The sequence below is a fragment of the Mus musculus genome, chromosome 8, assembly GCF_000001635.26.
Source record: "Mus musculus strain C57BL/6J chromosome 8, GRCm38.p6 C57BL/6J".
Taxonomy (NCBI): domain Eukaryota; kingdom Metazoa; phylum Chordata; class Mammalia; order Rodentia; family Muridae; genus Mus; species Mus musculus.
Genome location: NC_000074.6, coordinates 112,924,251 through 112,948,752, shown reverse-complemented (window position 1 = coordinate 112,948,752; position 24,502 = coordinate 112,924,251).

The following is a 24,502-nucleotide window of genomic DNA, read 5'->3' as shown; positions in this document are numbered from 1 at the left end:
AATTGTTTTAGCTACCCTGAGGTTTTTTTTTTTTGTTTTTCTATATGAAGTTGAAAATTGTTCTTTCATGTTTTTAAAAGAATTGTTTTGGAGTTTTGGTGGGAATTTCATTGAATCTGTAGATTATTTTTAGGAAGATGGCCACTTTTATTATGTAAATCCTATGAATCTGTGAGCATGGGAGACTTTTCCATCTTTTTATATCGTCCTCCGTTTCTTTCTTCAGAGACTTAAAGTCCTTGCCATACAGGTCTTTCACTTGCTTGCTTAAAGTTAAACCAAAATATCTTATATTATTTGTGGCTGTTGTAAAGGGTGTTGCTTCCATAAGTTCTTTCTCAGTTTGTTTATCATTTGTATAAAGTAGGGCTACTGATTTTTTTCAATTGATTATGTACCTAGCCACTGTGCTGAAGGTGTTTATGAGCTATAGGAGTTCTCTGGTAGAATTTTTGGGGTCACTTATGTGTACTGTCATGTCATCACTACTTTGCCAATAGTGATACTTTGACTTCTTCCTTTCTGATTTATATCCCCTTAATCTCCTTTAGTTGAATTCCTTTAGAATTTCAAGTACTATGCTGAATAGATATGGAGAGGGTACAGAGCCTTGCCTTGTCTCTGACTTTTATGGAACTGCTTTTAGTTTCTCTTCATTTATTTTGATGTTGGCTACTAGCTTGTATATTGATTTTTATTATGTTTGGATATGCACCTTGTATCCCTGATCTCTCCAAGACTTTTAACATGAAGGGGTGCTGGATTTTGTCAAAGGCTTTTCTAGCATCTAGAAAACATTACCATGTTTTTCTTTTCAGTTTGTTTATATGATGGGTTACTCATATTTTTTTATATTGAAGTATCCCTGCATCCTTGGGATAAAGACTGATTATGGTGGGTGATGTTTTTAATGTGTTCTTGGATTCAGTTTGTGAGTATTTTATTGAGTATTTTTGCATCAATATTCATAATAGAAATTGGTCTGCAATTTTCTTTCTTTGTTGAGACCTTGTGTGGTTTAGTTATCAGGGTTATTGTGGCATCATAGAATAAGTTTGGCAATGTTCCTTCTGTTTTTTTTCTGTGGAATAGTTTGAAACCCACACACCTACAGACACTTGATTTTTGAGAAGGAAGCCAAACCTGTAAAATGGTAAAAAAAAAAAAATGCATCTTCAACAAGTGGTGCTGGTCTATCTGGATGCTTGCATATAGAAGAATGCAAAAAAACCCATATTTATGACCCTGCACAAAACTCAAGTCCAAGTGGATCAAAGACCTCAACATAAAACCAGACACACTAAATCTAATAGAAGAGAAAGTGAGAAAATGTCTTGAACACATTGGCACAAGAGACAAATTCCTGAATAGAATACCAATAGCTTGGGCACTAAGATCAACAATTAATAAATGGGACCTTATGAAACTGCAAAGCTTCTGTTAGGCAAAGGACATTGTCAATAGGACAAAACAGCAGCTGATATATTGGGAAAGATCTTCCCCAACCCTACATTTGACAGAGGACTGATATCTAACATATATAAAGAAGTAAAGAACTTAGACTCAAAACAAAACAAATAACCCAGTTAAAAATGGTGTACAGAACTAAACAGAATTTGCAATAGAAGAATATCAAATGGCCAAGAAGCACTTAAAGAATTGTTCAACATCCTTAGTCATCAGGGAAATGCAAATCGAAATGACTCTGAGATTTCATCTTACACCCATCAGAATGGCAAAAGTAAAAAACTGTAGCAACTGTACATGCTAGCAAGGATGTGAAACAAGGGGCGCACTCCTCCATTGCTGGTGGGAGTTCAAAGTAATACAACCACTTTGGCAATCAATTTGTTGGCTTTCCAGAAAGTCTGGAATCATTCTGCACCATGACCCAGCTATACCACTCCAAGGCATATACCCCAAAATGTCTCACTATACTATAAGAACATTCACTATGTTCATAGCAGCTTTATATGTAATAGCCAGAAAGGCATGGTATGTACTCACTTATAAGTAGCCATTAGCCATAAAGTACGGGATAATCATGATACAATCCACATAGCCAAAGATACTTAAAAAAGGAAGGTCTAAGGAAGGAAGTGTGAATCTCACTCAGAAGGGGAAGCAAAATGGATATCAGAGGTAGAGAGAGAGGGAGGGAAACTGAGTGGGAGAGAGGATGAGGCAGGGAAGGAGATGAAGATCAGGCTGGTGAGAGGGGGATCAGGAGAGGGCTGGAAGAGAGAGTGGAACTTTATGGGAGACATCTCTGGGACTAGCTGGGAACCTGAGACAGGGGAGGCTTCTAGGAGTCTATGGGAGGTGACCCTAGCTGAGACTCCTAGCAGCAGAGGATATGGAAACTGAAGTGGCCACCTTCTATAGCCAGGCAGGACTTCCAGTAGAGGCAGAGACACATCAACCCATCCACAAAACTTTCAACTCAAAATGTATCCTGGATACAGATGTGCAGAGATAAAGATGGAGTAGAGATTGAGGGAATGGACATCCAATGACTGGCCCAACTTGAGACTCATCCCATGGGAAGAGAGGCAATCCCTAACATTATCAATGATACTCTGCTACACTTGTAGACTTGAGACTAGTATAACTGTCTTCCAAGAAGCTTCATCCAGCAGCAGATGGAAACAGATGAAGAGACCCACAACCAAATATCAGGCAAAGCTCTGGGAGTCATCTGTAAGAGTTGGTATAGGATTGAGAGAGCCAGAGTGGTCAAGAACACCACAGAAAGACCTACAGGGTCAACTAACCTGGGCCCGTGAAAACTCAGAGACTGAGCCACCAACCAAAGTGTGTGCATTGGCTGGATCTAGGCTCCCAACACATTTGTAGCAGATGTGCAGCATCTTCATGTGATCAACACGTCAGCCCCTTAACAATTAGAGAGGGGCCTGTTTCTGACTGTGTTGTCTGCCATTGGATCCCCTTCCTCTAGCTGTACTGACTAGTGAGGCCTCAATGGGAGAGAACGCTTCATCTTGCAGTGACTTGGATGTCCCAGGGCAGGGGAGTACCAAAGTTAATAATGGAGGGAGGATTTGTGAGGGTGAGATTTTTGGGGTGGGGATGAGACAGGAAATAAAAGAATAAATAAAATATTTAATGTACAGAAAATGTGGTACATTTACACAATGGAACTCAGCTATTAAAAACAATGAATTCATGAAATTCTTAGGCAAATGGATGGAATTAGAAAATATTATCCTGAGTGAGGTAACTCAGTAACAAAAGAAGACACATGGTATGCACTCATTGATAAGTGGATATTAGCCTAAAAGCTCAGAATACCCAAGATAAAATTCACAGACCACATGAACCTGCGGAGAAGGAAGACCAAAGTGTGGGTGCTCCAGTCCTTCTTAGAAGGGGCAACATAATACTCATGGGAGGAAATATGGAGACAAAGTATGCAACAGAGACTGAAGGAAAGGCCATCCAGAGACTGCCCCTAGGGCTCCATCCCATATACAGTCCCATCTACAGACACTAAACCTAGACACTATTGCGGGTGCCAAGAAGTGCTTGTTCACAGGAGCCTGATATAGCTGTCTCCTAAGAGGCTCTTTCAAAGGTGGATGCTCACAGCCAACCATTGGAATGAGCATGGTGTCTCCAATGGAGGACTTAGAGAAAGGACTGAAGGAGCTGAAGGGGTTTACAACCCCATAGGAAGAACAACAATATCAACCAACCAGACCCTCACCACCACCACCACCACCACCACCACCACCACCACATAGCTCCCAGGGACTTAAACCACCAACCAAAGAGTACACATGGAGGGTCCCATGGCTCAAGCTGCATATATAGCAGAGGATGGGCTTGTCATACACCAATAAGAGGAGAGGCCCTTGGTCCTGGGAAGGCTCCATGCCCCAGTGTAGGGGAATGCCAAGCCGGGAGTGGGTGGGTGCGTGGGTGGATGAGCAAGGGAAGGGAGGATGGGATAGGGGCTTTCTGGAGGGGAAACTGGAAAGGGTGATAATATTTGAAATATAAATAAATACAATATCCAGTAAAAATGTTTTTAAATGTGTATTACAGGCCAACTATGGCTATCTAGTAAAATTCACCTAATATAAGTAATGATGAGGCTTTGCAACACTGTCAGTAAAGAATGAAGGGGCCAAATTTTGGTATCAATGCAAGTTTTCTGTCTTCCTCATCTATTTTTTCTCAACAGTATTACTTCTGTCTATTTAAGAAGAGTAATTAAGACTGACATTTCCTGTATATGTGAAACTGATATTTGACAGGATTCCCCAGGCTCAGGTTGAAACAGATAAATAGCAGAAGGACTGGAATCATCTCCACCCTCATGTCTGGTAGTTCAGACCTCTACTAAAAAATGGAGACCACACCAAATTCATGCAGAGTACTATAATGGACCAATAAGGATGAGGGTCAAATCCAGCAGTGTGCTCAGTGTTAGACTGTCATTATGGGTCTTGCACAGAGAAATACTTTTAAATTGCATGCAATCTCCTCCAGTTAAATTCATCATTTTCTAAAGTATAAGTAGCATTAGACCCTAGAGTTAGTCAGGAGCCCCGGGTCATTACTTCACCATGTGAGCCGTTGCTCGTGTATTGATGCCAAAAGAATTTTACATATTCCTCTATTCATTCATTTAATAAAATGAGAATGCTCCTAAAGGGTATACGCTATTTTAAATTCTGGGTAGAGACCATGGGTTGAACATAGTTTTTGCTCCTAAACAAGTCGAAGGAAAAGTGTTCTGTAATACAACCAACACTGACAGACACTGTCTTCTCCTCTGAGCTGGGACAATAGAGATAGGGGATCATTGGTTAAGGTGATTAAGAGATTACCATCTCAGCTCCAAAATGATCTTCATTGTAGCTTGTTTAACTGAAGGACCAGGTCCTCAGTGCATTTTCTCTTTGAATGGATTTTGCACAAACGTGTTCTTTTAGAATTGGCTTTATAGGCTACGTATGTTGGCATATCACAGGGAACTAGAAAAAAAATTAGCTTATGGCATTATAAACAGCATTTAAAGTGTTTGCAGGATTTTGTAACAAATGAGATGGTGTTTTAAATATTCATATAATCCCACACAAATTTAATGTTTTCTAAAAGGATGTAATTTTTGAAAAAGTAAATAAGCATATGTGAAAACATTATTCTCATCACGTTAATTTGCAATAATAGCAATATTTAAGGGATTTTTTAAAGTCTCCAAAAAAGTAATTACAATGCAGAAACACTTCTACTTCTTCAGATATGCCTTGCATTTACTTCATGAACATCCTTACAGCCATTTACTGAGGCATTATCAGGTGCCCTAAGAACTTAAAGCCAAGTTTAATAAATATTTAATGAATGGATCCAGGTTCCTTCAGCACTTATCTCTGGGATCTTCTAGTCCAAAGGAAAATTACCAGTATAAATCACCTCTCATCTGTGACCTGAAGGATACTCATTGGAACAAACTCCATCAGCAGTCTGGATCCTGATGGGGGAGTAGATTGGCCCCTGGGATAATGGGGGAGTGAAGTTCAGGTGAGCATGGTTATCGGGTTCACGATGGGTGATGTGATTGTCCCCTAAAATAACAGCAGAGGATGATATTCCGAGGAGGCCAGTCGTGAATTGCTATCCTGTCACCATGACTACAGATACTGTGCCCATTGTTTGAGCAGCCGATGTCATTTCTATCCCAGGTGACATTCAAGCAAATGTGCACTACACTTTGGGATAGATTAATCCCTTAGCAAAGTCTAGCAGTATGGAGCTCAGAGAATGCAGTCTGAAGATGACCTCTCAGGCATTAGGTCATTTATTTGTCTGCTTAGTGTCCTGCATCCATCTCAGCTGAGTCACTCCCAGCGTACCAAGACACTTAGTAATTTCTGACTTGAAGAACCACATCGAATCCATACCTCTCCAGTTGCCATGATACCCTCTCCTTCTCTTTATTGAAAATTTCTTAGAAGAAATTGCCTCGGGTCTACAATTGCTCATCACTTATACACCACTCTGATTCGACTATCAAACTCAGACTACCATCAGTAAAAACCAAACCATATTTTCATTCCAATGTCAATGTTACCTGACTGCATGTGATGCTTTCTCCCATCATCCCTTTCTTCATTTCTTCCCCATCAGCATTTTTCACCATCCTATTGTTTGCCTTGTAACCCTAAAACACACCTCAATCTATCCATGCTTTCGAGCTTTTGTTCATATACTCAGTCAAATATTCAATTTCCTTAATGAATGCATCTTCTTTTTTCTAGTGGGCACTGACAATTTCCACAATTTTAAATATTACCCATGCATCAATAATGCCTACTTTGTTAAGAGTTATTTATCTCTGCTATCTAACTTAAAGTTTATTTAGCTAATATGAGGCAGAGGCAACATCATATAGACTTCACACATCCAGGACCAACACCAGGGCATCATTGATGCTATGGTGTCAGTTTTGGTAAGAAGGAATTCCAATATTTAACCAATGAAGGAGAAAGTAAAAGATCAGCCTTGGGCTAGAGAGATGGCTTGCAGGTAAGAATACTTACAGCACAATCATGGAGACTTTGAGGTCAGATGCCAGCCTGTAGGTAAAAAGCTGGGTGTGAATTTCTCTACCTGTAACTAGAACAATATTAGAAGAAAATATAGGAAGATGGCAGCCTGGCTCCAGTTTCAGTTTCAAATAACTAAGGCAAAAGCAATAGGGTGGGATACTGGATGCTGGATGTCCCCCTCTGACCTCCACAAGCAAGCTCACAACCAGGTATTTCATACACACACACACACACACACACACACACACACACACACACACACACATCACAGCCATACATATATGCATACCTATATGTATACATTTTTTATTTAAATCATTCTTTATAGTTGCCTCCCTTTTTCTTCGATGATCCAGGTAAGTAGAACAACCTTAAAGTTGACATCAGTGTTCTTGCCATTTGAATGTTTATTTGTGTGCATATATGTGCCTCTTTGTCCATGTGAGCACTAAATGCAGGTATCCACAGAGGCCAGGAGAGAGTGTTGAAATCCCTGGAACTAGAATTACAGGCACTCTTGGTCATCCATTACAGGTGCTAGGGAAGAAACTCTGGCCCTCAGCAAGAACAGTTTAAGCTCTTAAATATAAATATGGTAAAGAAATAAATTAAAAACACAAACAAAATCTAGAAATACAATATTTCTGGTTGTTGAGTTGACAAGATGATACAATATCTTTCTAGCCCCAGAAGTATTTTTTAATCACAGAATACACTCCTAACAGAAGCCATATTTCAAGTCATTTTCATGCCTTTCAGCTGTTCTTGGTAGATGGATAGTGCCTCTTTCCAATGTCTGCCCCTCCATATATAACACTAATAAAGACTCAATATATGAATTAGCTTTATCATTCAGTTGCATTAAGTTCATTTTAGACAAACATCCTTAACTGTTATTGCTAGAGTGGCCTTATGGTTTCTAGTGTAAAGTAATTGGGGGAGAGGAGGGAAATCAACCAACAGCACCTGTAGCAACATGAATGTACCCCAAGAATCTATGTACCCCAAGAATCTAATGTTTTATTTGTTGGGTAAAACAAGCTTTGAGCAGTGAGTCCCTTGCTTGTTGTTAATTCATATACTAGTGAAAGAATAAGATGGCGGGAAGAGATGTCATTCATTAAGGTTGTAGGTGAGTGGATAATCACTGCTCACAGCTGGGCTACCACTCTTCTGGCATCTGCCTGAACGTTCAGCTTCATGACAACGACTAAACAGTGGTTGTTACACTTGCACATGCTTCTTCATGTAGGCTGCACCTCTATATAAAGCTTACTTTTTAAAAATGAAGAGTGTTCAGCTCTTTCCAACTTGGCTATTGTCACTAAGCACTCTGGGTATGTTAAATCTAAGAAATAGAAACAGTAGCACATTCTACTGGGTAATTATTGTGTATTTAGGAAAATGCCTAATTACACATTCAACTGACACACTACAATGATTTCAGAAAGCCTTGGCTAATACAAAAAGTATGTGTTCTGAATCAGTAATATGCTGTTGTCAGAAGAGCAAACATCCAGGCCGGTGATTAAATAACGTTAATACAACTATGGTAAAGAAATAAATTAAAAACATAAACAAAGTCTAGAAATACAGTATTTTAAGTGCTATTTCTGGTTGTTAAGTTGACAAGAGCATAAGAGCTACTGTGTTTGAATAGAAAAGAGAAAAATAGCAAAACCATGAGATTCCACGTTTTACAAATCAATTTTAACATACGAGCATTGCCACAGTCACTGAGACAACTAGGCTAGAATTGTTATCTGAGTGGTTTCTAGATATAAAAGAATTCAGATGCTAATATGAGCTTTACAAGCTTCAAGTTACTTATACATATACTTAATATCTTTCATTTCATGATTTTTTTTCTGAGAGAGAGAATAATATGCAGTCATGGCTCGAAAGTTAAAGCAGGGGACATTCTGATTATAATTACATGCAGTATTAAATTGGTTTTAAAATTTCAAGACAAAATGATTATATTTTCACTTCACAATGATTGGTATCCATCCACACTTTCGGTCAGTCATAATATGGAAGGAGAAATACTGGACACAAGCAACAAGTGTTATAAGATGTAGCTTGAATATCATTCATCAATTTGAGGGATGTTTACCTAGCTGAGGACTAAGTGGAACGAGTAAGAATATCCCTCAGATATACGATATGGAAATTATTAATGCTGTGTTCATTTAAAGCACGGATTAAATCCATTACCCTTGAAAACTTGGTTTTACTAAATCATTAAAAGTTTTCTACAGATGAATACATTAAAGGGGGCAAGATGTGTGTGTGTGTGTGTGTGTGTGTGTGTGTGTGTGTGTGTGTTTGTGTGTGTGTGTGTGTGTGTGTGTGTGTAAAGAAGAAAAAAAGTGAATGGAAATTGTAATCACCATATAAAGACAAATAAGCTAGTCTCAGACAAAGATCACAAGTTTGTCTTACGTGTGGATTATAAGTGTTTCTATGAGACATAAAAGTAAAATAAAACAAGAGAGGACCACAGAAAAGATGCGAGGGAACCAGAATAGATGGTGGGTGAGGATGAGAAGTGTGCATTCATGAAAACATTATCACAAACTTATTATTTTATGTAATTAATATAGGATAATAAAAGGAAAGAGTTATAGATATTAAAGTTAGTGAAAATCACACACACACATACACACACATATTAGATGGCATTTGTTTCTCCTTCTTTATGATTTCAATAAAAGGATGTTAAATTTCTCTGCTAATGTTGCTTCTCTCTTGTTCCATTTTTCTTTATTATTTTTCATAAACTTTTATGGTATCTTCAGAGTATCAGATTGTTTAGTGAATTTCCCTACACATCCATGCATCCAAACACATTCCTAGAATATGTGTGCATGCAGCTTTTTAATAGGTAAGATTGTTTTAATATTCCAATGCCCTGATGGGAGCTGAAAATCTGGAAAACAAATAGAAGTTTCATTATCAGTCCAAAACAACTTCATCTCTCTATTCTCAAATGATTGACTCCATTTTGTGGCAGCCAGCGTGCATTAGCCCCAATGGTGTGTGCTATGTGGGGACTGGGTCAGAGCAGTCTGCCTAGAGTTGGGCAGATGGAGGCTCCAGTCAGTCATGAGCCAGAAGCACGACCCCTTCAAATTCCATTTCACGATTCACTTCGTGTTCTGAGTTGAATTTGCATGAAAATCAAATTCATAAGTTCAGCCACGGCTTTGATCAGGAATTTGCGGTTGTTATTGTTCTTTATGAGTTGTTGTAAAAAGTCACGGCAGATGGTAATGTTTGGGGAAGTGTTTGTCAATATCTGTCTCTTTTCTTCTCCCAACAATGCATGGTAAAGGAAAATCACTCATACCTGCACAGGGGCAGGCCATCCCTTCTTTCCTTTTGGTAGGTACTCAAGTATTTAATTAAGAGAAATTTACATAGGTAGTTTTAGGTGGTGTCAAGATAAGGTAGTTCTCCTGATTGCCATGCATACCATTCTAGACTTTATGGGAGAAAGAAAAGAGCAAAACTGTTCCTGGTGACATGCTAAGACACATGGATGCCTTATTAGCCTGTTCGCTCTCTGTTCAAAGAAGTGCTGTGTCTCCTGCTATATAATTCATACTCCCAATTGGAGTGGGGGAGGCTCTGAGCTCCCATCATGCCTTGAGTTTCCTGGAGCCCAGAGCCATGTCAAGATCTCCTTTGACTTAGCTGAGTACACCGCAGATGTTGATGGCGTTGGCACCTTGCGGCTTCTGGATGCAATTAAAACTTGTGGCCTTATAAATTCTGTGAAGTTCTACCAGGCCTCAACAAGTGAACTTTATGGAAAAGTGCAGGAAATACCCCAGAAGGAGACCACACCTTTCTATCCGAGGTCACCCTATGGAGCAGCCAAACTCTATGCCTATTGGATTGTGGTGAATTTCCGTGAAGCTTATAATCTCTTTGCAGTGAATGGAATTCTCTTCAATCATGAGAGTCCCAGAAGAGGAGCTAATTTTGTTACTCGAAAAATTAGCCGGTCAGTAGCTAAGACGCATGCTCAGTCATGGACTCATGATGTTATCACAATGCACTTTAAGCCCAGCAATGATATACATTCTGTGTTCAGAGCTACACGGCATCAGTTTACGAAAGGGACTAGTCCCAACAGATCAAAGTCCAGGATGTTCTCAGCCCTATATTTTAAAACCATTGATAAGTGGTCCAGGCTCTAGCACAAAGCCCCCTACCCATGCTCATACTAGCAACCCTAATTAAGATCAGTGAGACACAAAACAATTAGAAAAGAGCAGCCAGAAACTTGAGTAAGCATTAGCTGTAACTCCATCTTTTTGTATATCAAGTCAATAAAGCTACCCCTGATATTTCTGACCTTTCTCATACACCAGTGTGTCCCCAAGGAAATAAAGACCCAAGCCTGGGAAACACTGCTATATATAAATTAGATGAATGAAAAATGAGGTAATTTATATGAACACACACACACACACACACACACACACACACACACACACACATATATAACTGTCATGCTATTGTATGTTTACAGGTACATATACAGTAAGAAAATTATGAGATAAATCGATTTATCAATATTCAATTGTTATGCATTTCTTTTACATGTGATACATATATTCATATAGGATCCCATGTATATTTATTATGTCCATTTAAAGAGGAAGTTGATTGATAGGATGCTGTGTAAAAACAAATTATAATTTGATCCCAAGATCAGCTAGCTAACAGCTGTGTAACTGTGTGACCTTGAACATGTTAGTCAACATTTTGGAGACTGGATACTGGCAGTGGTGGTGGTGGTGGTGGTGGTGGCGGCGGCCCGTGCGCATGCCTGTGTGTGTGTGTGTGTGTGTGTGTGTGTGTGTGTGTGTGTGTGCATATGCATATATGTGTGCCTGAAGTGTGGATTAGATTAACACTTGTTTGTAAATGTTTATCACTGACTATGCCTAATGTAAGGCACTTAAGAATTTTTTCACATTTCAAGGAATCTCCAATGCATGCCTGCAAGCATATTAATATATTCGTATACTACAGGCCAGGAAATGGTCCAACTGCTTCCTGTTCAAAAGCACTCTTACATGTATGTTGGAACTGCTGATGTCTTAGATAAAGACAAGAATGTGATGAGCTGGAGAGATGACACTGCCTGACATCATGACATGAGCTACATAGAGTTCAAGACCAGCCCAAACCCCACATAGCTCAAGACCAGACTTGGCTACACTGCAATACCATTTCCCCCATCCATAAGTTCTAATTTGAAAAGCATGAAAGTGATTTTCTTAATAGCTAATTATCTAAAACCTGATATTCTTACACTGTCGATTTTTCTAAGCATTCAGAGATATTTTTAATAAACCATGAGGATGTCTATACTGATTCTGTTCAACCAAATAACCTAATCACTGAATTACAGAAAAAAAAAAAAACATTACCTTCAAGCATGTTTTTGTCTAAAACAAAGCCTATGGATTTTTAAACAGTGACCTCCACAAGAAGGAAGCTTTTAGACACCTGCTACTGAGACTTTAACTACATGCCCTCTTGTGATCTGATTGCTCAACAACCATTAATAAATTTCTAGGCTAGGACCCAAGATTCTATTTAGTCCTGTAATTTACCAAGCGTCACTTGCATTCAACGTGTAGGCAACAAGCCAAGAAAAGCAACAAACATTTTCCTGATTCACTTGCCAGCTGGCTCTCAGGACAGAATGGCCAACTACCAAGGAATTGCTATTACTCAATCACTCAAGAAAATAAAATTAATTTCTTGCTTAGTGTACATACTTCTTACTGTTGGAAAATTACCCTAAGAAGAATCTAATTGTCACTGGGAAACACTTTTTTCATTGCACCGAGCATCCGTCTGGAAAGTCTGCGATAGAGAAGTGTAGAAGTCTCTGGCAACAGAGACTTAAGACTTAATATAATGATTGGTATGTGGCTGTTAACTTTTTCTCCTTGAAAGTGTTGACGATCATTTTCGTTCTCTGGGTAAATCGTTTGCTTTCATTTACAAGCAGCACTCATTAAACACTGGCATCTCTATAGAGCTCTCTTACATGTATGCATAAGGCATGAAGACATTTGCATACCTACAGAATGTTCTAGGGCTAGAGAGATAGCTCAGTGACTGCTCTTCCAGAGGTCCTGAGTTCAGTTCCCAGCAACCACATGGTGGTTCACAACCATCTGTAATGGAATCCAATGCCCTCGTCTAGTGTGTCTAAAGACAGCTACAATGTACTCTCATATATAAATAAATAAATAAATAGATAAATAGATAAATAAGTAAATAAATAATTCTTTAGAAAGATATGTTGTAAAATTACTTTGAACTCCGCAATTAATCAACCCCTTTATGCAATTACAATGAAAACAAAATCCTGTTCATTTTTATAATTTATTAATGTCATAATATTCTGAAACCCATGACTCATGCTTTTATAAGTGGAACTTGAGATCAGACTGATATGAGAAAACCACTAGTCATAGCTACATGCAAAAAAAAAAATAGCTTAAACTCCTGGGTGATCTTTTCTCCAGCTACCGCTATTTTGGCAGACTTCCACTTTTAGTATTCAATAATAATTTAGCTCCTGGAGATTGCTTACCCCTTCCAACATTCCACATCATTCAACCCGGACTTGGGAAAGGCGGGAGGGGGGGGGGGGAAGGGGGGGCACTGGGGAATGGAACTAGCAAATCTCTCAACAGAAAATACTTTAAGTATCCAAAAATCTCTACTTTTCAAGTGCACTAGAAACCGTGTGTCTTGGTCACGGCTCTATTGCTATGAAGAGACACCACAACCAAGGCACCAAGGCAACTCGTGTAAGTGCGTTTAACTGGGGGCTGGCTTACAGTGCCAGAGGTTCAGTCCACTATCATCAGGACGGGAAGCATGGCAAGCAGGCAGGCTGGTGCTGGGGAGGGAGCTGAGAGTTTTGTATTCTAATCTAAAGGCAGAGAGACGCTGACAGCGGGCTTCTTGGCTTGGCCCTTTAAACTCTCGAAGTCTATACCTAGCAACACACCTCCTCCAACAAGACCATGCCTCAGCCTTTCAATTACTGTCTCTCCCCATGACGCTCAAATTTATGAGCCTAAAGGAGCCAATCTTTTTTTTTTTTTTTTGGGGGGGGGGGGGTTCTTCGAGACAGGATTTCTCTGTGTAGCCTTGGCTGTCCTGGAACTCACTTTGTAGACCAGGCTGGCCTCGAACTCAGAAATCCGCCTGCCTCTGCCTCCCGAGTACTGGGATTAAAGGCTTGTGACACCATTATCAAGACATCATGCCTTCCTAAAATACAGTATGGTATCAACCAGTGATTGGGAACCCAGACTTTTAATGTTCCCAAATAACTCCTTGAGAATGTCCGCTTAACTCTAAATTACTTGAGCTATAAAGAACATCCATCTTCAAAAAAAAAAAAAAAAAAAAAAAGAAAGAAAGAAAGAAAAAAGAAAGAAAGAAAGAAATCCCACAGCTTGATCATCCTACTGGAAAACTGTAAAGGAGAAAGAAAGAAAATCTGAGCTTTGGCTGGTGGTGCACGCCTTTAATCCCAGCTCTTGGGAGGCAGAGGTAGGCGGATTTCTTAGTTCGAGGCCAGCCTGGTCTACAAAGTGAGTTCCAGGACAGCCAGGGCTACACAGAGAAACCCTGTTTTGAAAAACCAAACAAACAAGAAAGAAAGAAAGAAAGAAAGAGAAAGAAATCTGAGCTTTGAAACATTTTAAAGAAAAAAAAGGATAGTAAAAGAGGGAGAGACGGCACAAGGGTGAAAGACAGACACTGCTCCTACTTCCTGCTGAGAACCTAAGTTCAATTCCCAGCACCCTTGTGAGAGCCTCACAACCACTGGCAACTCTAGATTCTTGGTATCTAGTGTCCTCTGCTGGCCATTGCAGGAACTTGCACACATTTATTCTCTCTCTCTCTCTCTCTCTCTCTCTCTCTCTCTCTCTCTCTCTCTCTCTCTCCACCCCCCCACACACACAGTTAAAAATAACAAAAATAAAATAAATTAAAAGAATTATCAGAATTGCGAAAATGTCTTATGAATAATTAGAGATGCCTGTGGAGAGCGGTTTCTTCCTAGAATGAGTCAGCAGTTCTTGACCTTGACTGCACAGTGGCTTTTACACTTTGTTTTGTTTGTGGTTGATGGTGACCTTTGAGACAGGTAGCTTCAAACTCATAGAGACCTTCCTGCCTTTGCTTCCCCAGTTCCTGGGATTAAAGGACTGCTATGCCTTGCCTGGCTTCATGTTTACATTCTAAAGACCTGGTTGAAATCAGTATTGACATGTCCCCTAAACTTCCTCTTTTTTTTTTTTTTCCTTTCAAATAAAATTTGGCCATGAGTCAGCTGCCTGCTTTGAATGGGTGTAAAATGTGCTGGTGGTATTTTACTAACACTGATTGTAACTAGGCCTGCCATGCTAGGCTGACCTACAGAGGTAAAACAGAGCGCTTCCATTCAGTTCCTAATTTGATGAAATGTTCCATCTGCAAGTACGTGAAGTTTTATGACTCATGACAGTGAGAGGTTTCCGCTAGGAAAAAACTTGACGGTCTCAGAGTTGTTATATAGTGGAAATGAAATTTCCCAAACTCTTTCGATGAACTAGGTTCAGCATTATCTTTCATGCTGATAATCCACTGCCGTCATTTCAGTAGCTACCGTTGCTACTCTCTGCTTACTGAGGGAAAGGGAAGGTTTTAAAAAATGTTGTTTTGTGAGCATAGTAAAATACCTATATTTATTATATTCAGATAGAAATCTGCTTGAAGAGTAATTCAAATATAAATAGTAATGATTCAATTCCCGGAGGACCTTGCATTTTGTTGCAATATACAGAAGTATTAGATAGCACACTTTATTGACTGTGTTCATTTTTATGAGTGATATTTCCAGACACAACAATGGAGGGGAAAGAAAGTGGATTTTGAAAGTTACATAAGGAGGATCAAATGCCAAAAGGTTTTTGCAAGATTTCACAATATATAATTTATTTCCTTCTTTTAAAAAAACAGTTTAAGTTACATTTATTAATTTATGGTGTGTGGGGGCATAGTGAGGAGAAGAGCAGGGAGAGGGGAGAGAGGGAGAGGGAGAGGGAGAGAGAGAGGGAGAGGGAGAGAGAGAGGGAATGTGTGGTACGTCAAGGTGCATGTAGGTAAGTCAGAGGATAACCTACAGATGTCAGATCTCCTCTTCCATCATGTGTATCCCAAGGTTTGAACTCAGGCTGTCAGACTTGGAAGCAAATTCTCTTACCTGCGGAGACATCTTACCAGCAGCTAGGCAATCACTTTCTACACTAATGAGTTCCTGCAAACAGTTAAGTATTTATGGGAATTCTCAAGATGGGGAAACATTATTTCACTGTGTAAAAATTCGCCATAATTGGGTGTTGTTGCACATAGTTGTTCTAAGAGACTTTCCCCTGCCTGTAACAATAGAATTACTTACAACCCAAGCCACAGAATCTAGCACGCAGAAGAAGAAAGCTTCGCGACCTGTGTCTTGAGTTATTCTTTCTAATGAAAATGTTTTGATTCGTTTTTTATTTCTCCTGATTTCTAAGTTCCTTCTCAGACCAGAAAATGAAAAATCACTCACACTGTAAAACGTTCTGTCTTTGCTGTGAGCGCTCTCTGTCATAAATCAGAAAGCTACAGAAGATGCAAATGGAACATTTTGTCAAATTAGGATCCCAATTCCTTTCGCATTATAGCACTTGTCCATGCATGACCTTCAGAGATGGTTCTTTTCAAGTGTTTCAGAATGTGACAGGCAGTGTCATGTCAGAAGAGGCTCTGTGCATGTGTGTGTGTGCGTGTGTGTGTGTGTGTGTGTGTGTGTGCGCGCGCGCGCGCGCGTGCGTGCGATCCAAAGGAATGTGTCAGGCAGCCACTTGGCTACTGTCAAGTCTCAAGGTCAGAGAGAAACGGAACACTCAGTTTTACCATATATTTTCAGTCTGAAGCATCTCCAGAGAGACTGAGTGGGATTCATTCCGAGCGCCTTGCTTTTGGCATGGGGCCAGTTATTTAACCTATTGCCTTCTCATTTTCCTCATGTTTAAAAAAAAAAAAAATGGGAAGGCTGGTCATAGGACTCCTCTGTGCATGTTTATTCTGATTAGATGAGGTGTTTCCCATAAAATACTTAATGACCACAGCAACCACCCCCTAAGCACCTCCTTTCCCATAGTATTGGGTAATTGCTGGGGCACATTGAGGAGTCAATGACATTTTGTTCAGTTACAGTATAGACAACATCCTTCATCAACTGAGCCCAAATCCATCTCCTTACAGAGTATTGTACCTTTGCTCTCTACTCCATCCCTTTAAAACAGGCAGGAAAGAGGGGGGAAAGCTAACATTTTATCAACTTCTCCTTTAGTCCCCTTTAAATATTTGAACTTAGCGCTGGTTCCAGCCTCTAGGAAGAGTCTTAAGAGTTTGCTGGGGTTAGTAAATGATATTTACTGTTGTGTTTAATTATGGGTTAAAAGAGAGAAAAAAGGCATGTTGGTAACATTCAATTTAACAGTGACATATCAAAGGCAGCTGTCACTCATCACTCTACAAGCAAATATTCCCTGCATTGATGAAACTCCATCTCACAAGCACACGCTGATGTCATGAAAATTCTTCCTTGCCTTTTGACCATCATTAGAGCTTCCTAGAAATGTGAAGAAAGAAAAAAAAATGTTTCTAAGTGCTTGGAACTTCATGAGTGACAGTGATTGAAAGTGAAGACGAGAACAGAAAATAAGATACTGATTCCCACATTAGGTGACATGTGCCGCAATCACCCATGTTGGTCCGACGACTGAATGATTCTGAGCCACAGTGCGTAGCACTGAGTAGACTTCAAAGATACCCTCATGTCTTTGATTTTCCTCAAAGGACGTCTGTTGTACGTCTGTTTTGTTTCTCTAGTTCTGACAGACATCGTGTTGGACAGGTGCTTTATCTATTTTATTGACAAAACATGTCTTTGAAGATCTGAACATCTTATCCATATTGAAAATGTCTCCTGACACAGAAATACTCTAGCCAGCTACTTAGGGATTTGGGGTAGAGACAGCTATTCTTTAGTTGCAACTGCTTATTTGTCCTGATGTTATTTTCCTTTCTGTCCACATTGGAAATGCATCTTTTTTTCAGTGTATTTATGTGAAACCGCATTGCCCTTCATTGGACACAGAGTTCTATTCCATGGTGCAGTTAACTATTTTTCACTGGATTGCTTATGAGTTTTCAAAGCAATAACAAGGAGGCTGATAGAATACGGGACCTTCCCATCACTCATGGTATGGATCATGATGGCCTCTTAACTACATCTCTGCTTCACCCATTCATCTCTCCTAATCTAAAAAACAACTGTCAGTCACTGCTCTACAACACAAATACTCCCTTCACTGATTAAAATCTTTTATCTTGTGCATACACTATTGTTTGCCTGGGAAATTCCTCTTGTTCTTTCATTACCAGCACAAATGTTTCCCTTGATGTATTGGTAAGTTCCCTGTCTCCTTTGTGGTGACAAGATTGTAGATGATACCGAACAGTTTAATTTTCATCGCTTTCATGCATTTGTTCAATAAAATCATTTTTTGGAAGATACAGAGTTGTATCTAAAATACTTTTCTCTATGTGCCTGTCTATGTGCTTCTAGCAATCTACATATTTATATGTGTTCTATTCCGTGTATATTTTTTTTTACACGGAGCTTCATAAAATGCAAACAATAATTATTTTTGATGGAGATGTTTTTCCAAAGATTTATTTTACTTTATTTTATTGTATATGTGTGGGTATTTGTCTTCATTGTACTTATGTATACCACATGTATACAGTGCCTATGGAGGCCAGAGATGGCATGGAATCATCTGGAATTGGAGTTACGGGTAGTTTTTAACATCATGTCAGTGCTGGGAATTGAACGCAGGCCTTCTGCCAGAGCAGCAAAGGCTCTTAACCACTGAGCCGTGTCTCCAGCCCCAAGGTCTTTTTGTTGTTGTAAACACGCACATTTCTCTTTGTTGTTTGAATTTCATGCAATCATCAGTAACAATAAGAGCAAACATTCTTTAATTGGAAACTTTTATATATTTCTTTCATTTTTTTCTTTCACTTTTTAGAAGCAGCTGTCTAAGATCCAACAATAAAATGAAATAGAACGAGTCCCCCAATTACGCATCAAATCCTTCTAAAGATCATAAAGTTGAAGTTAAGTAAGCAATTTTATATAATTTTTGAATCCATATATTTATGTGGCATATATCACAGAATCCCAGATGGCAAGACAAAGAAGAATTTTCTACATTTTCAGTGGCATTTTGATCCTCCTACCATTAAATTGAATCAAGAAATAAAAATATTCATTATGTAGTGAAAGAATTTACATAATATGTAATTGTGAAGATTTTTATGGAAATTGCTTCCTAGTCAATTGTAAAAAAAAAAAAAAGTAAAAAAGAAAAAAGAAGAAGAAGAAGTAGAAGAAGAAGAAATGCTGTGTTTGCATGTCCAGAAAATAACTTGACCACATGAGCTAGGCTATTCTTTATACTTTTGTTTTTCCAAAGACAAAAAAAAAAAAATAGTGATGAAAACCATTTCTATGAATCCTTACAGTTAAAAGTGAATTCTTAAAAATCAAATAAATTAAGTAAAGTCTCCATAGGCAGTAGAACCCTAAATGATGCTGAGTGTCTCTGCACTGACTGTCATTTTTTAAAAAAAAATTATAGGAGAGACATGACATGATTTCAGATTTTAATAGCTGGTTAAAATCTGGCTGGCATGGGTTTGCAGATCAATAATATCAGCTTCATCTCATTTAACTACATCTGACTCCAGGCAAGGGCAAGAGGATCAATTCTCCCTGTGATGGTGGGATGCTAAACCAGTACCTCCAAGGGCTTTTCCAGAATATTAAGCCATAAATATCCACTTGCCTACAGAGGAGCTTCTCTCTCCAGCCCCTTCACAGACATCTCCCTGTCTTTTCTCCTCAACTTCCCTGGAGGACTTGAGATGTCGTAAGTACTTGCTCACTCCACAAATCAAAGTATGTTTTTAAAAAGCTGGGTTTTCCCCTTCACATCCAATAAATAATCAGCCAGAAATGACACAAGTGTAGCCCAAAAGCAAACAAAAACAAACAAACAAAAAAAAACTAGTCTCAAATGTTCCACTATTTATAGGAAAATAATTCTCTAAGTTAGATTTACTTGGATAATAGTCTCCTTTATGAAAAATGTCTAAGTCATAATTCAGATTTGTCTGCTAAGCAATCCAGTGATAGACCCAAAGCAAAATCAGATGAAAAGACTAAATTTTACAAGCCTTATGTAATCCAGCTGAGAGAGAGAGAGAAAGAGAGAGAGAGAGAGCGAGCACTGAGATGGCAAACACTAGTCTCTTGATCATATGAGTTCAAGCCCCTTTTTAGCTATTGATCCTCGGGGATAAGACATTCTCTCCCTAGAACTGAGTTTTCCTTCCTCTAATTTGAGCATTCTGCCTCCTCCTTGTGATGAGAACTGAATGTGGCAATCCATTTTTATCGTTGAGAATAATGCCTTGAAGTAAGATTATACACAAAAACATTCTTTTTCCAGGTGATACACATCAAGGTCTGAGATCCAAGAGAAAACTGAAAGCTCAGGGCATTTGAAGCTCAGAATCCTTGAGGTCAGGACTCACCTGACTTTAACCAACCGACTGAGCCAAGTCTCTCTAGTACTTTTTAGATACTAGAATGCCAGGATCCCCAAGTGTAAACAGCTTTATCCTAAGGTTAAGGAAGAGACCAATGATGCTTATCTATGAAATCTGATAAAACCTGAACTCATAGAAAAAGGAAAGGATGTTTACCTGAGGCCGTGGAAGGGAGGTGAGCTGCTGAGTGAATGATACACTGCTTTATTTATTTATTTATTTATTTATGGAAGGATGGAGACATCTAATGTAAGGCATAAATACAGTTTATAATAATGTGCCAGCCATATGCTTGAGATTTATTGAGAAACATCATGTGTTATAAAGACACTAAAGACCACTATTTGAAGCAATGATGCTTAGCTCCTCTGTGGTCATCCTTTCCCTGGGTGTGTGCATATCAAACAACAAAGACATTCAATTCTCTTTCACTGTACCTCAGCAATACTGAAAACTGAGACCAAAGAATACAAGGGGAGGGAGGGAAGAGGGAGGGAGAGCATAAGGAAGAGAAGAAAGAAGAATGCAAGGGGCTAGGAAAGAAAGGAGGAGGAGGAGGGAAAGAAGAAGAGAGAGTAAGGCAAATGGTGAGATTAGAAAAATACTATTTACTCTGTTCCTGATGGATGGTAATGATAGAACGAGAGACAATTCCCTTCACATTGAGAGTGAGAATATAGTCATGCCACAAAACCTACAAGTAACACCACAACCTCCCTGGGCATTCTCTGTGCCATCAAAGGCAGCTAGTCGTACTTGCCAAGATCAGCACCAGCTTCCAGAACTTGCTTCAAATCTCCAGGCCTCTAATGGGTTCAGATTCTCAGAAGGACTTGATGCCTCCTGTTGATCCAAAAACTATTTGGTTTCTATGAGAATCAATGATACTCTTCTACTGGCCTGATAAATAATACCTTCCCCAAGAAAGAGTTTCAGAGTGGCATACAGCTATGTTAGAATTTCTTGACAAAATTGTTTGCTTGTGAGCCTGGTGTGTATGTATGTGTGTGTGTGTGTGTGTGTGTGTGTGTGTGTGTGTGTGTGTGTGTATTCAGATTTTATTTATGTTTACTTATTTAAAATTTACCTCTTTTAAATGGACTCTTCTCTCATACAGTTTACCCTCTCTCAGTCCTCCCATCCCCCACCTCCTTCCCTAACCCCACACTTCCCTCTCCCTCAGATACACTCTTCTGTTTCCTCCTGTTTCCCTTCAGAAAAGAACACTTGAGATAAGATCTTCCTACCTCGCTCATGCTGGCCTTGACCTTCTGTCTAAGACACCTAACTAACCCTTTGTTAAGGTTACAATAAGTCATGTTCAACATGGTTAGTGTTCTTGAGAGCAAATTCAGGAACCAGCTTGATGCATGGGGAAGTGAAGCCTCATTTCTCTGTCACCCATGTCCTGTGTCTTATGATAGGAGACAGAAGCATTGATTCAGACAGGAAGACCAGCTCTTCATCACTGCCTGGGGACAGATGAAAGGGGCAGTCATTCGCTAATGAGATCTTTGTACTTAAAAACTTCTTATGTGAACACTGACCCCCTAGCTTGCTGATTCTCTACACTCACATGGGTTTTCATGCTCTTTGCCATGGTTTGAAGAAGGAATGGTGAGGGAATGTCCGGCATGAAACCAGGGAGCTGTAGATGGTCAACTCAGGAAAATGTCAAAGTGCACATGGATGTCAAGGTCTTGCTTGTCTAACACTAAAGCTCCATTAAAGAGGGGAAGACAAATCTTGTTACAGCCTTTCCTGGGTGGAAGTTAGATGTAGGAGAAATAATAATAATAATAATAATAATAATAATAATTGCAGTTACAGGTTAATCAGATGAAATACAATTAGACCTCCAAATTCCTTTTCTTTTAAAAACTGCTTAATGTTAATATAAATAAAAATAGTTGATAGCTATAGGCTATGTTTTGCTATTTCTAATAAAACTTTTATAATGGAAAGGCCATTATTAGTTGCCTAATGTGTTAATCTATTCTCTAGATTTCCCCACACATAGAAGTGGCCTTTGCCAAATGATTAATAGTTTTTATGGTCACAATTAACCGTAATTGAAGCTGGGGAACTCAGGAGGAAATGAGCAATCCCTAAAACACAGTCTTAAAACCTATAAAGAGACAGTAACACAGCATATACCAAAGCCCACTTACTCCCCTGGCCTGTGGATTAAAGCTCACTTTGTGGTCACCATTAAGAATATAAGGTTTAAAAGCGGACATATGCTGGAGCCAGCATGCTTCAGGTCATCAGCCCCATTTGTTTCTTGTCAACTCTTCCTTCCATAGCTTGCTGAGTATATTTAGAACACGGGGATCAGCCAAAGTTCCACATGGGAAATGTGTTTTTGATTTTGTATTTCTTTTTTCCTCTCCCTTTATCTTTCAACCACCCCCCCTCCCCGCCCACCTCTACAACTTAGGAATACAGGCCTACTTTTAAAAAGCAAAATTTACATGGGCTTGTATCAGAGTTAATCCTAGAAAGAAAATTGAGATTAAAACTATCTAAATAAATTCAACTTAAATTATCTAAATGAAAAATTTCTCATCTTTTCTTCATCCAAGCCTCTCTCACTGCCTCATCATCTCTAAGCTTCATTTTCTGGAATTTTTTTTTCCTCAGCCACATATTAAATTTTTGAGGTCCATTATAGTTTATATTTTATCATCTTTTTTTTGTCAATTATTCTACTTTTGCTTCTTGCTCATTATTAATGGGTTACTACCTGTACATACACCAGATGAGACTTTCACCTGGAGGTGGAAAAACAAGGTTTGCCAATGAAAGCCTAGTAGAAAACAAGCATATTCTGGATGAAGCAACTAGCGATGGTAGAGACAAGAGTAAGAGAAGGTCGCCGTTATGAATTTAATAATAATATGTACCATGCTCTGCCTTTCTGTCCTATGCCAGACTCTAAACTTGAAACTTCTGTTGTTGTCTTTTAATCAGTACTGATGTGTCACAATCCCTTAATTTCAGCTTTTCACTTTTTGGGACATAGATTTGAGTTCAGCGTTAATTTTATGTCTCTGGTACTCACAGTCTCTAGTGGCATCGTTGATGTTACATGCTAATGTTCAAGCTGAGTGTAGTTGAAGCCATCTTGCGCACTCTGCCATCTGACTAGAAAAGACAAACAGCTCAATGGTGGTGGCTTGGTGCTGACTTAAAGTTTGGCAATGTATATCAGAGGAGAGGCAGAAGTGAGAGGAGGGTGCAGACTACTTGTAGACTCTTCAATTCTTTTTTCCAGTTCTAGCTGACTTTGTTGAACTTTTCAACAAATAGGGATTCAACCACCAGTCTGATTGAAAGTCTTATGTGTCTATAACTACTTTGGAAGTCAGTCTGGAGGTTCCTCAGAAAATTGGACATAATACTACCAGAAGATCCAGCAATACCTCTCCTGGGCATATACTCAGAAGAAGTTCCAACTAGTAATAAGAAAACATGTGCCACTATGTTCATAGCAGCCTTATTTATAATAGCCAGAAGCTGGAAAGAACCCAGATGTCCTTCAACAGAAGAATGGATACAGAAAATGTGGTACATTTATACAATGGAGTACTACTCAGCTATTAAAAAGAATGAATTTATGAAATTCCTAGGCAAATGGATGGACCTGGAGGGCATCATCCTGAGTGAGGTAACCCAATCACAAAAGACTTTTTTTTAATTAGATAGTTTCTTTATATACATTTCAACTGTTATCCCAAAAGTTCCCTATACCCCCCCCCCTGCCCTGCTCTCCTACCTACCCACTCCTGCTTCTTGGCTCTGGCATTCCCTGTACTGGGGCCTATAAAGTTTGCAATACCAAGGGGCCTCTCTTCCCAATGATGGCCGACTAGGCCATCTTCTGCTACATATGCAGCTAGAGATATGAGCTCTGGGGGTATTGGTTAGTTCATATTATTGTTCCACCTATAGGGTTGAAGACCCCTTCAGCTCCTTGGGTGCTTTCTCTAGCTTCTCCATTGGGGGCCCTGTGTTCCATCTTATAGATGACTGTGAGCATCTACTTCTGTATTTGCCAGGCACTGGCATAGACAGGGTCCCTTCAGCAAAATCTTTCTGGCATATGGTGCCAGTGGGTTTGGTGGCTGATTATGGGATGGATTCCCAGGTGGGGT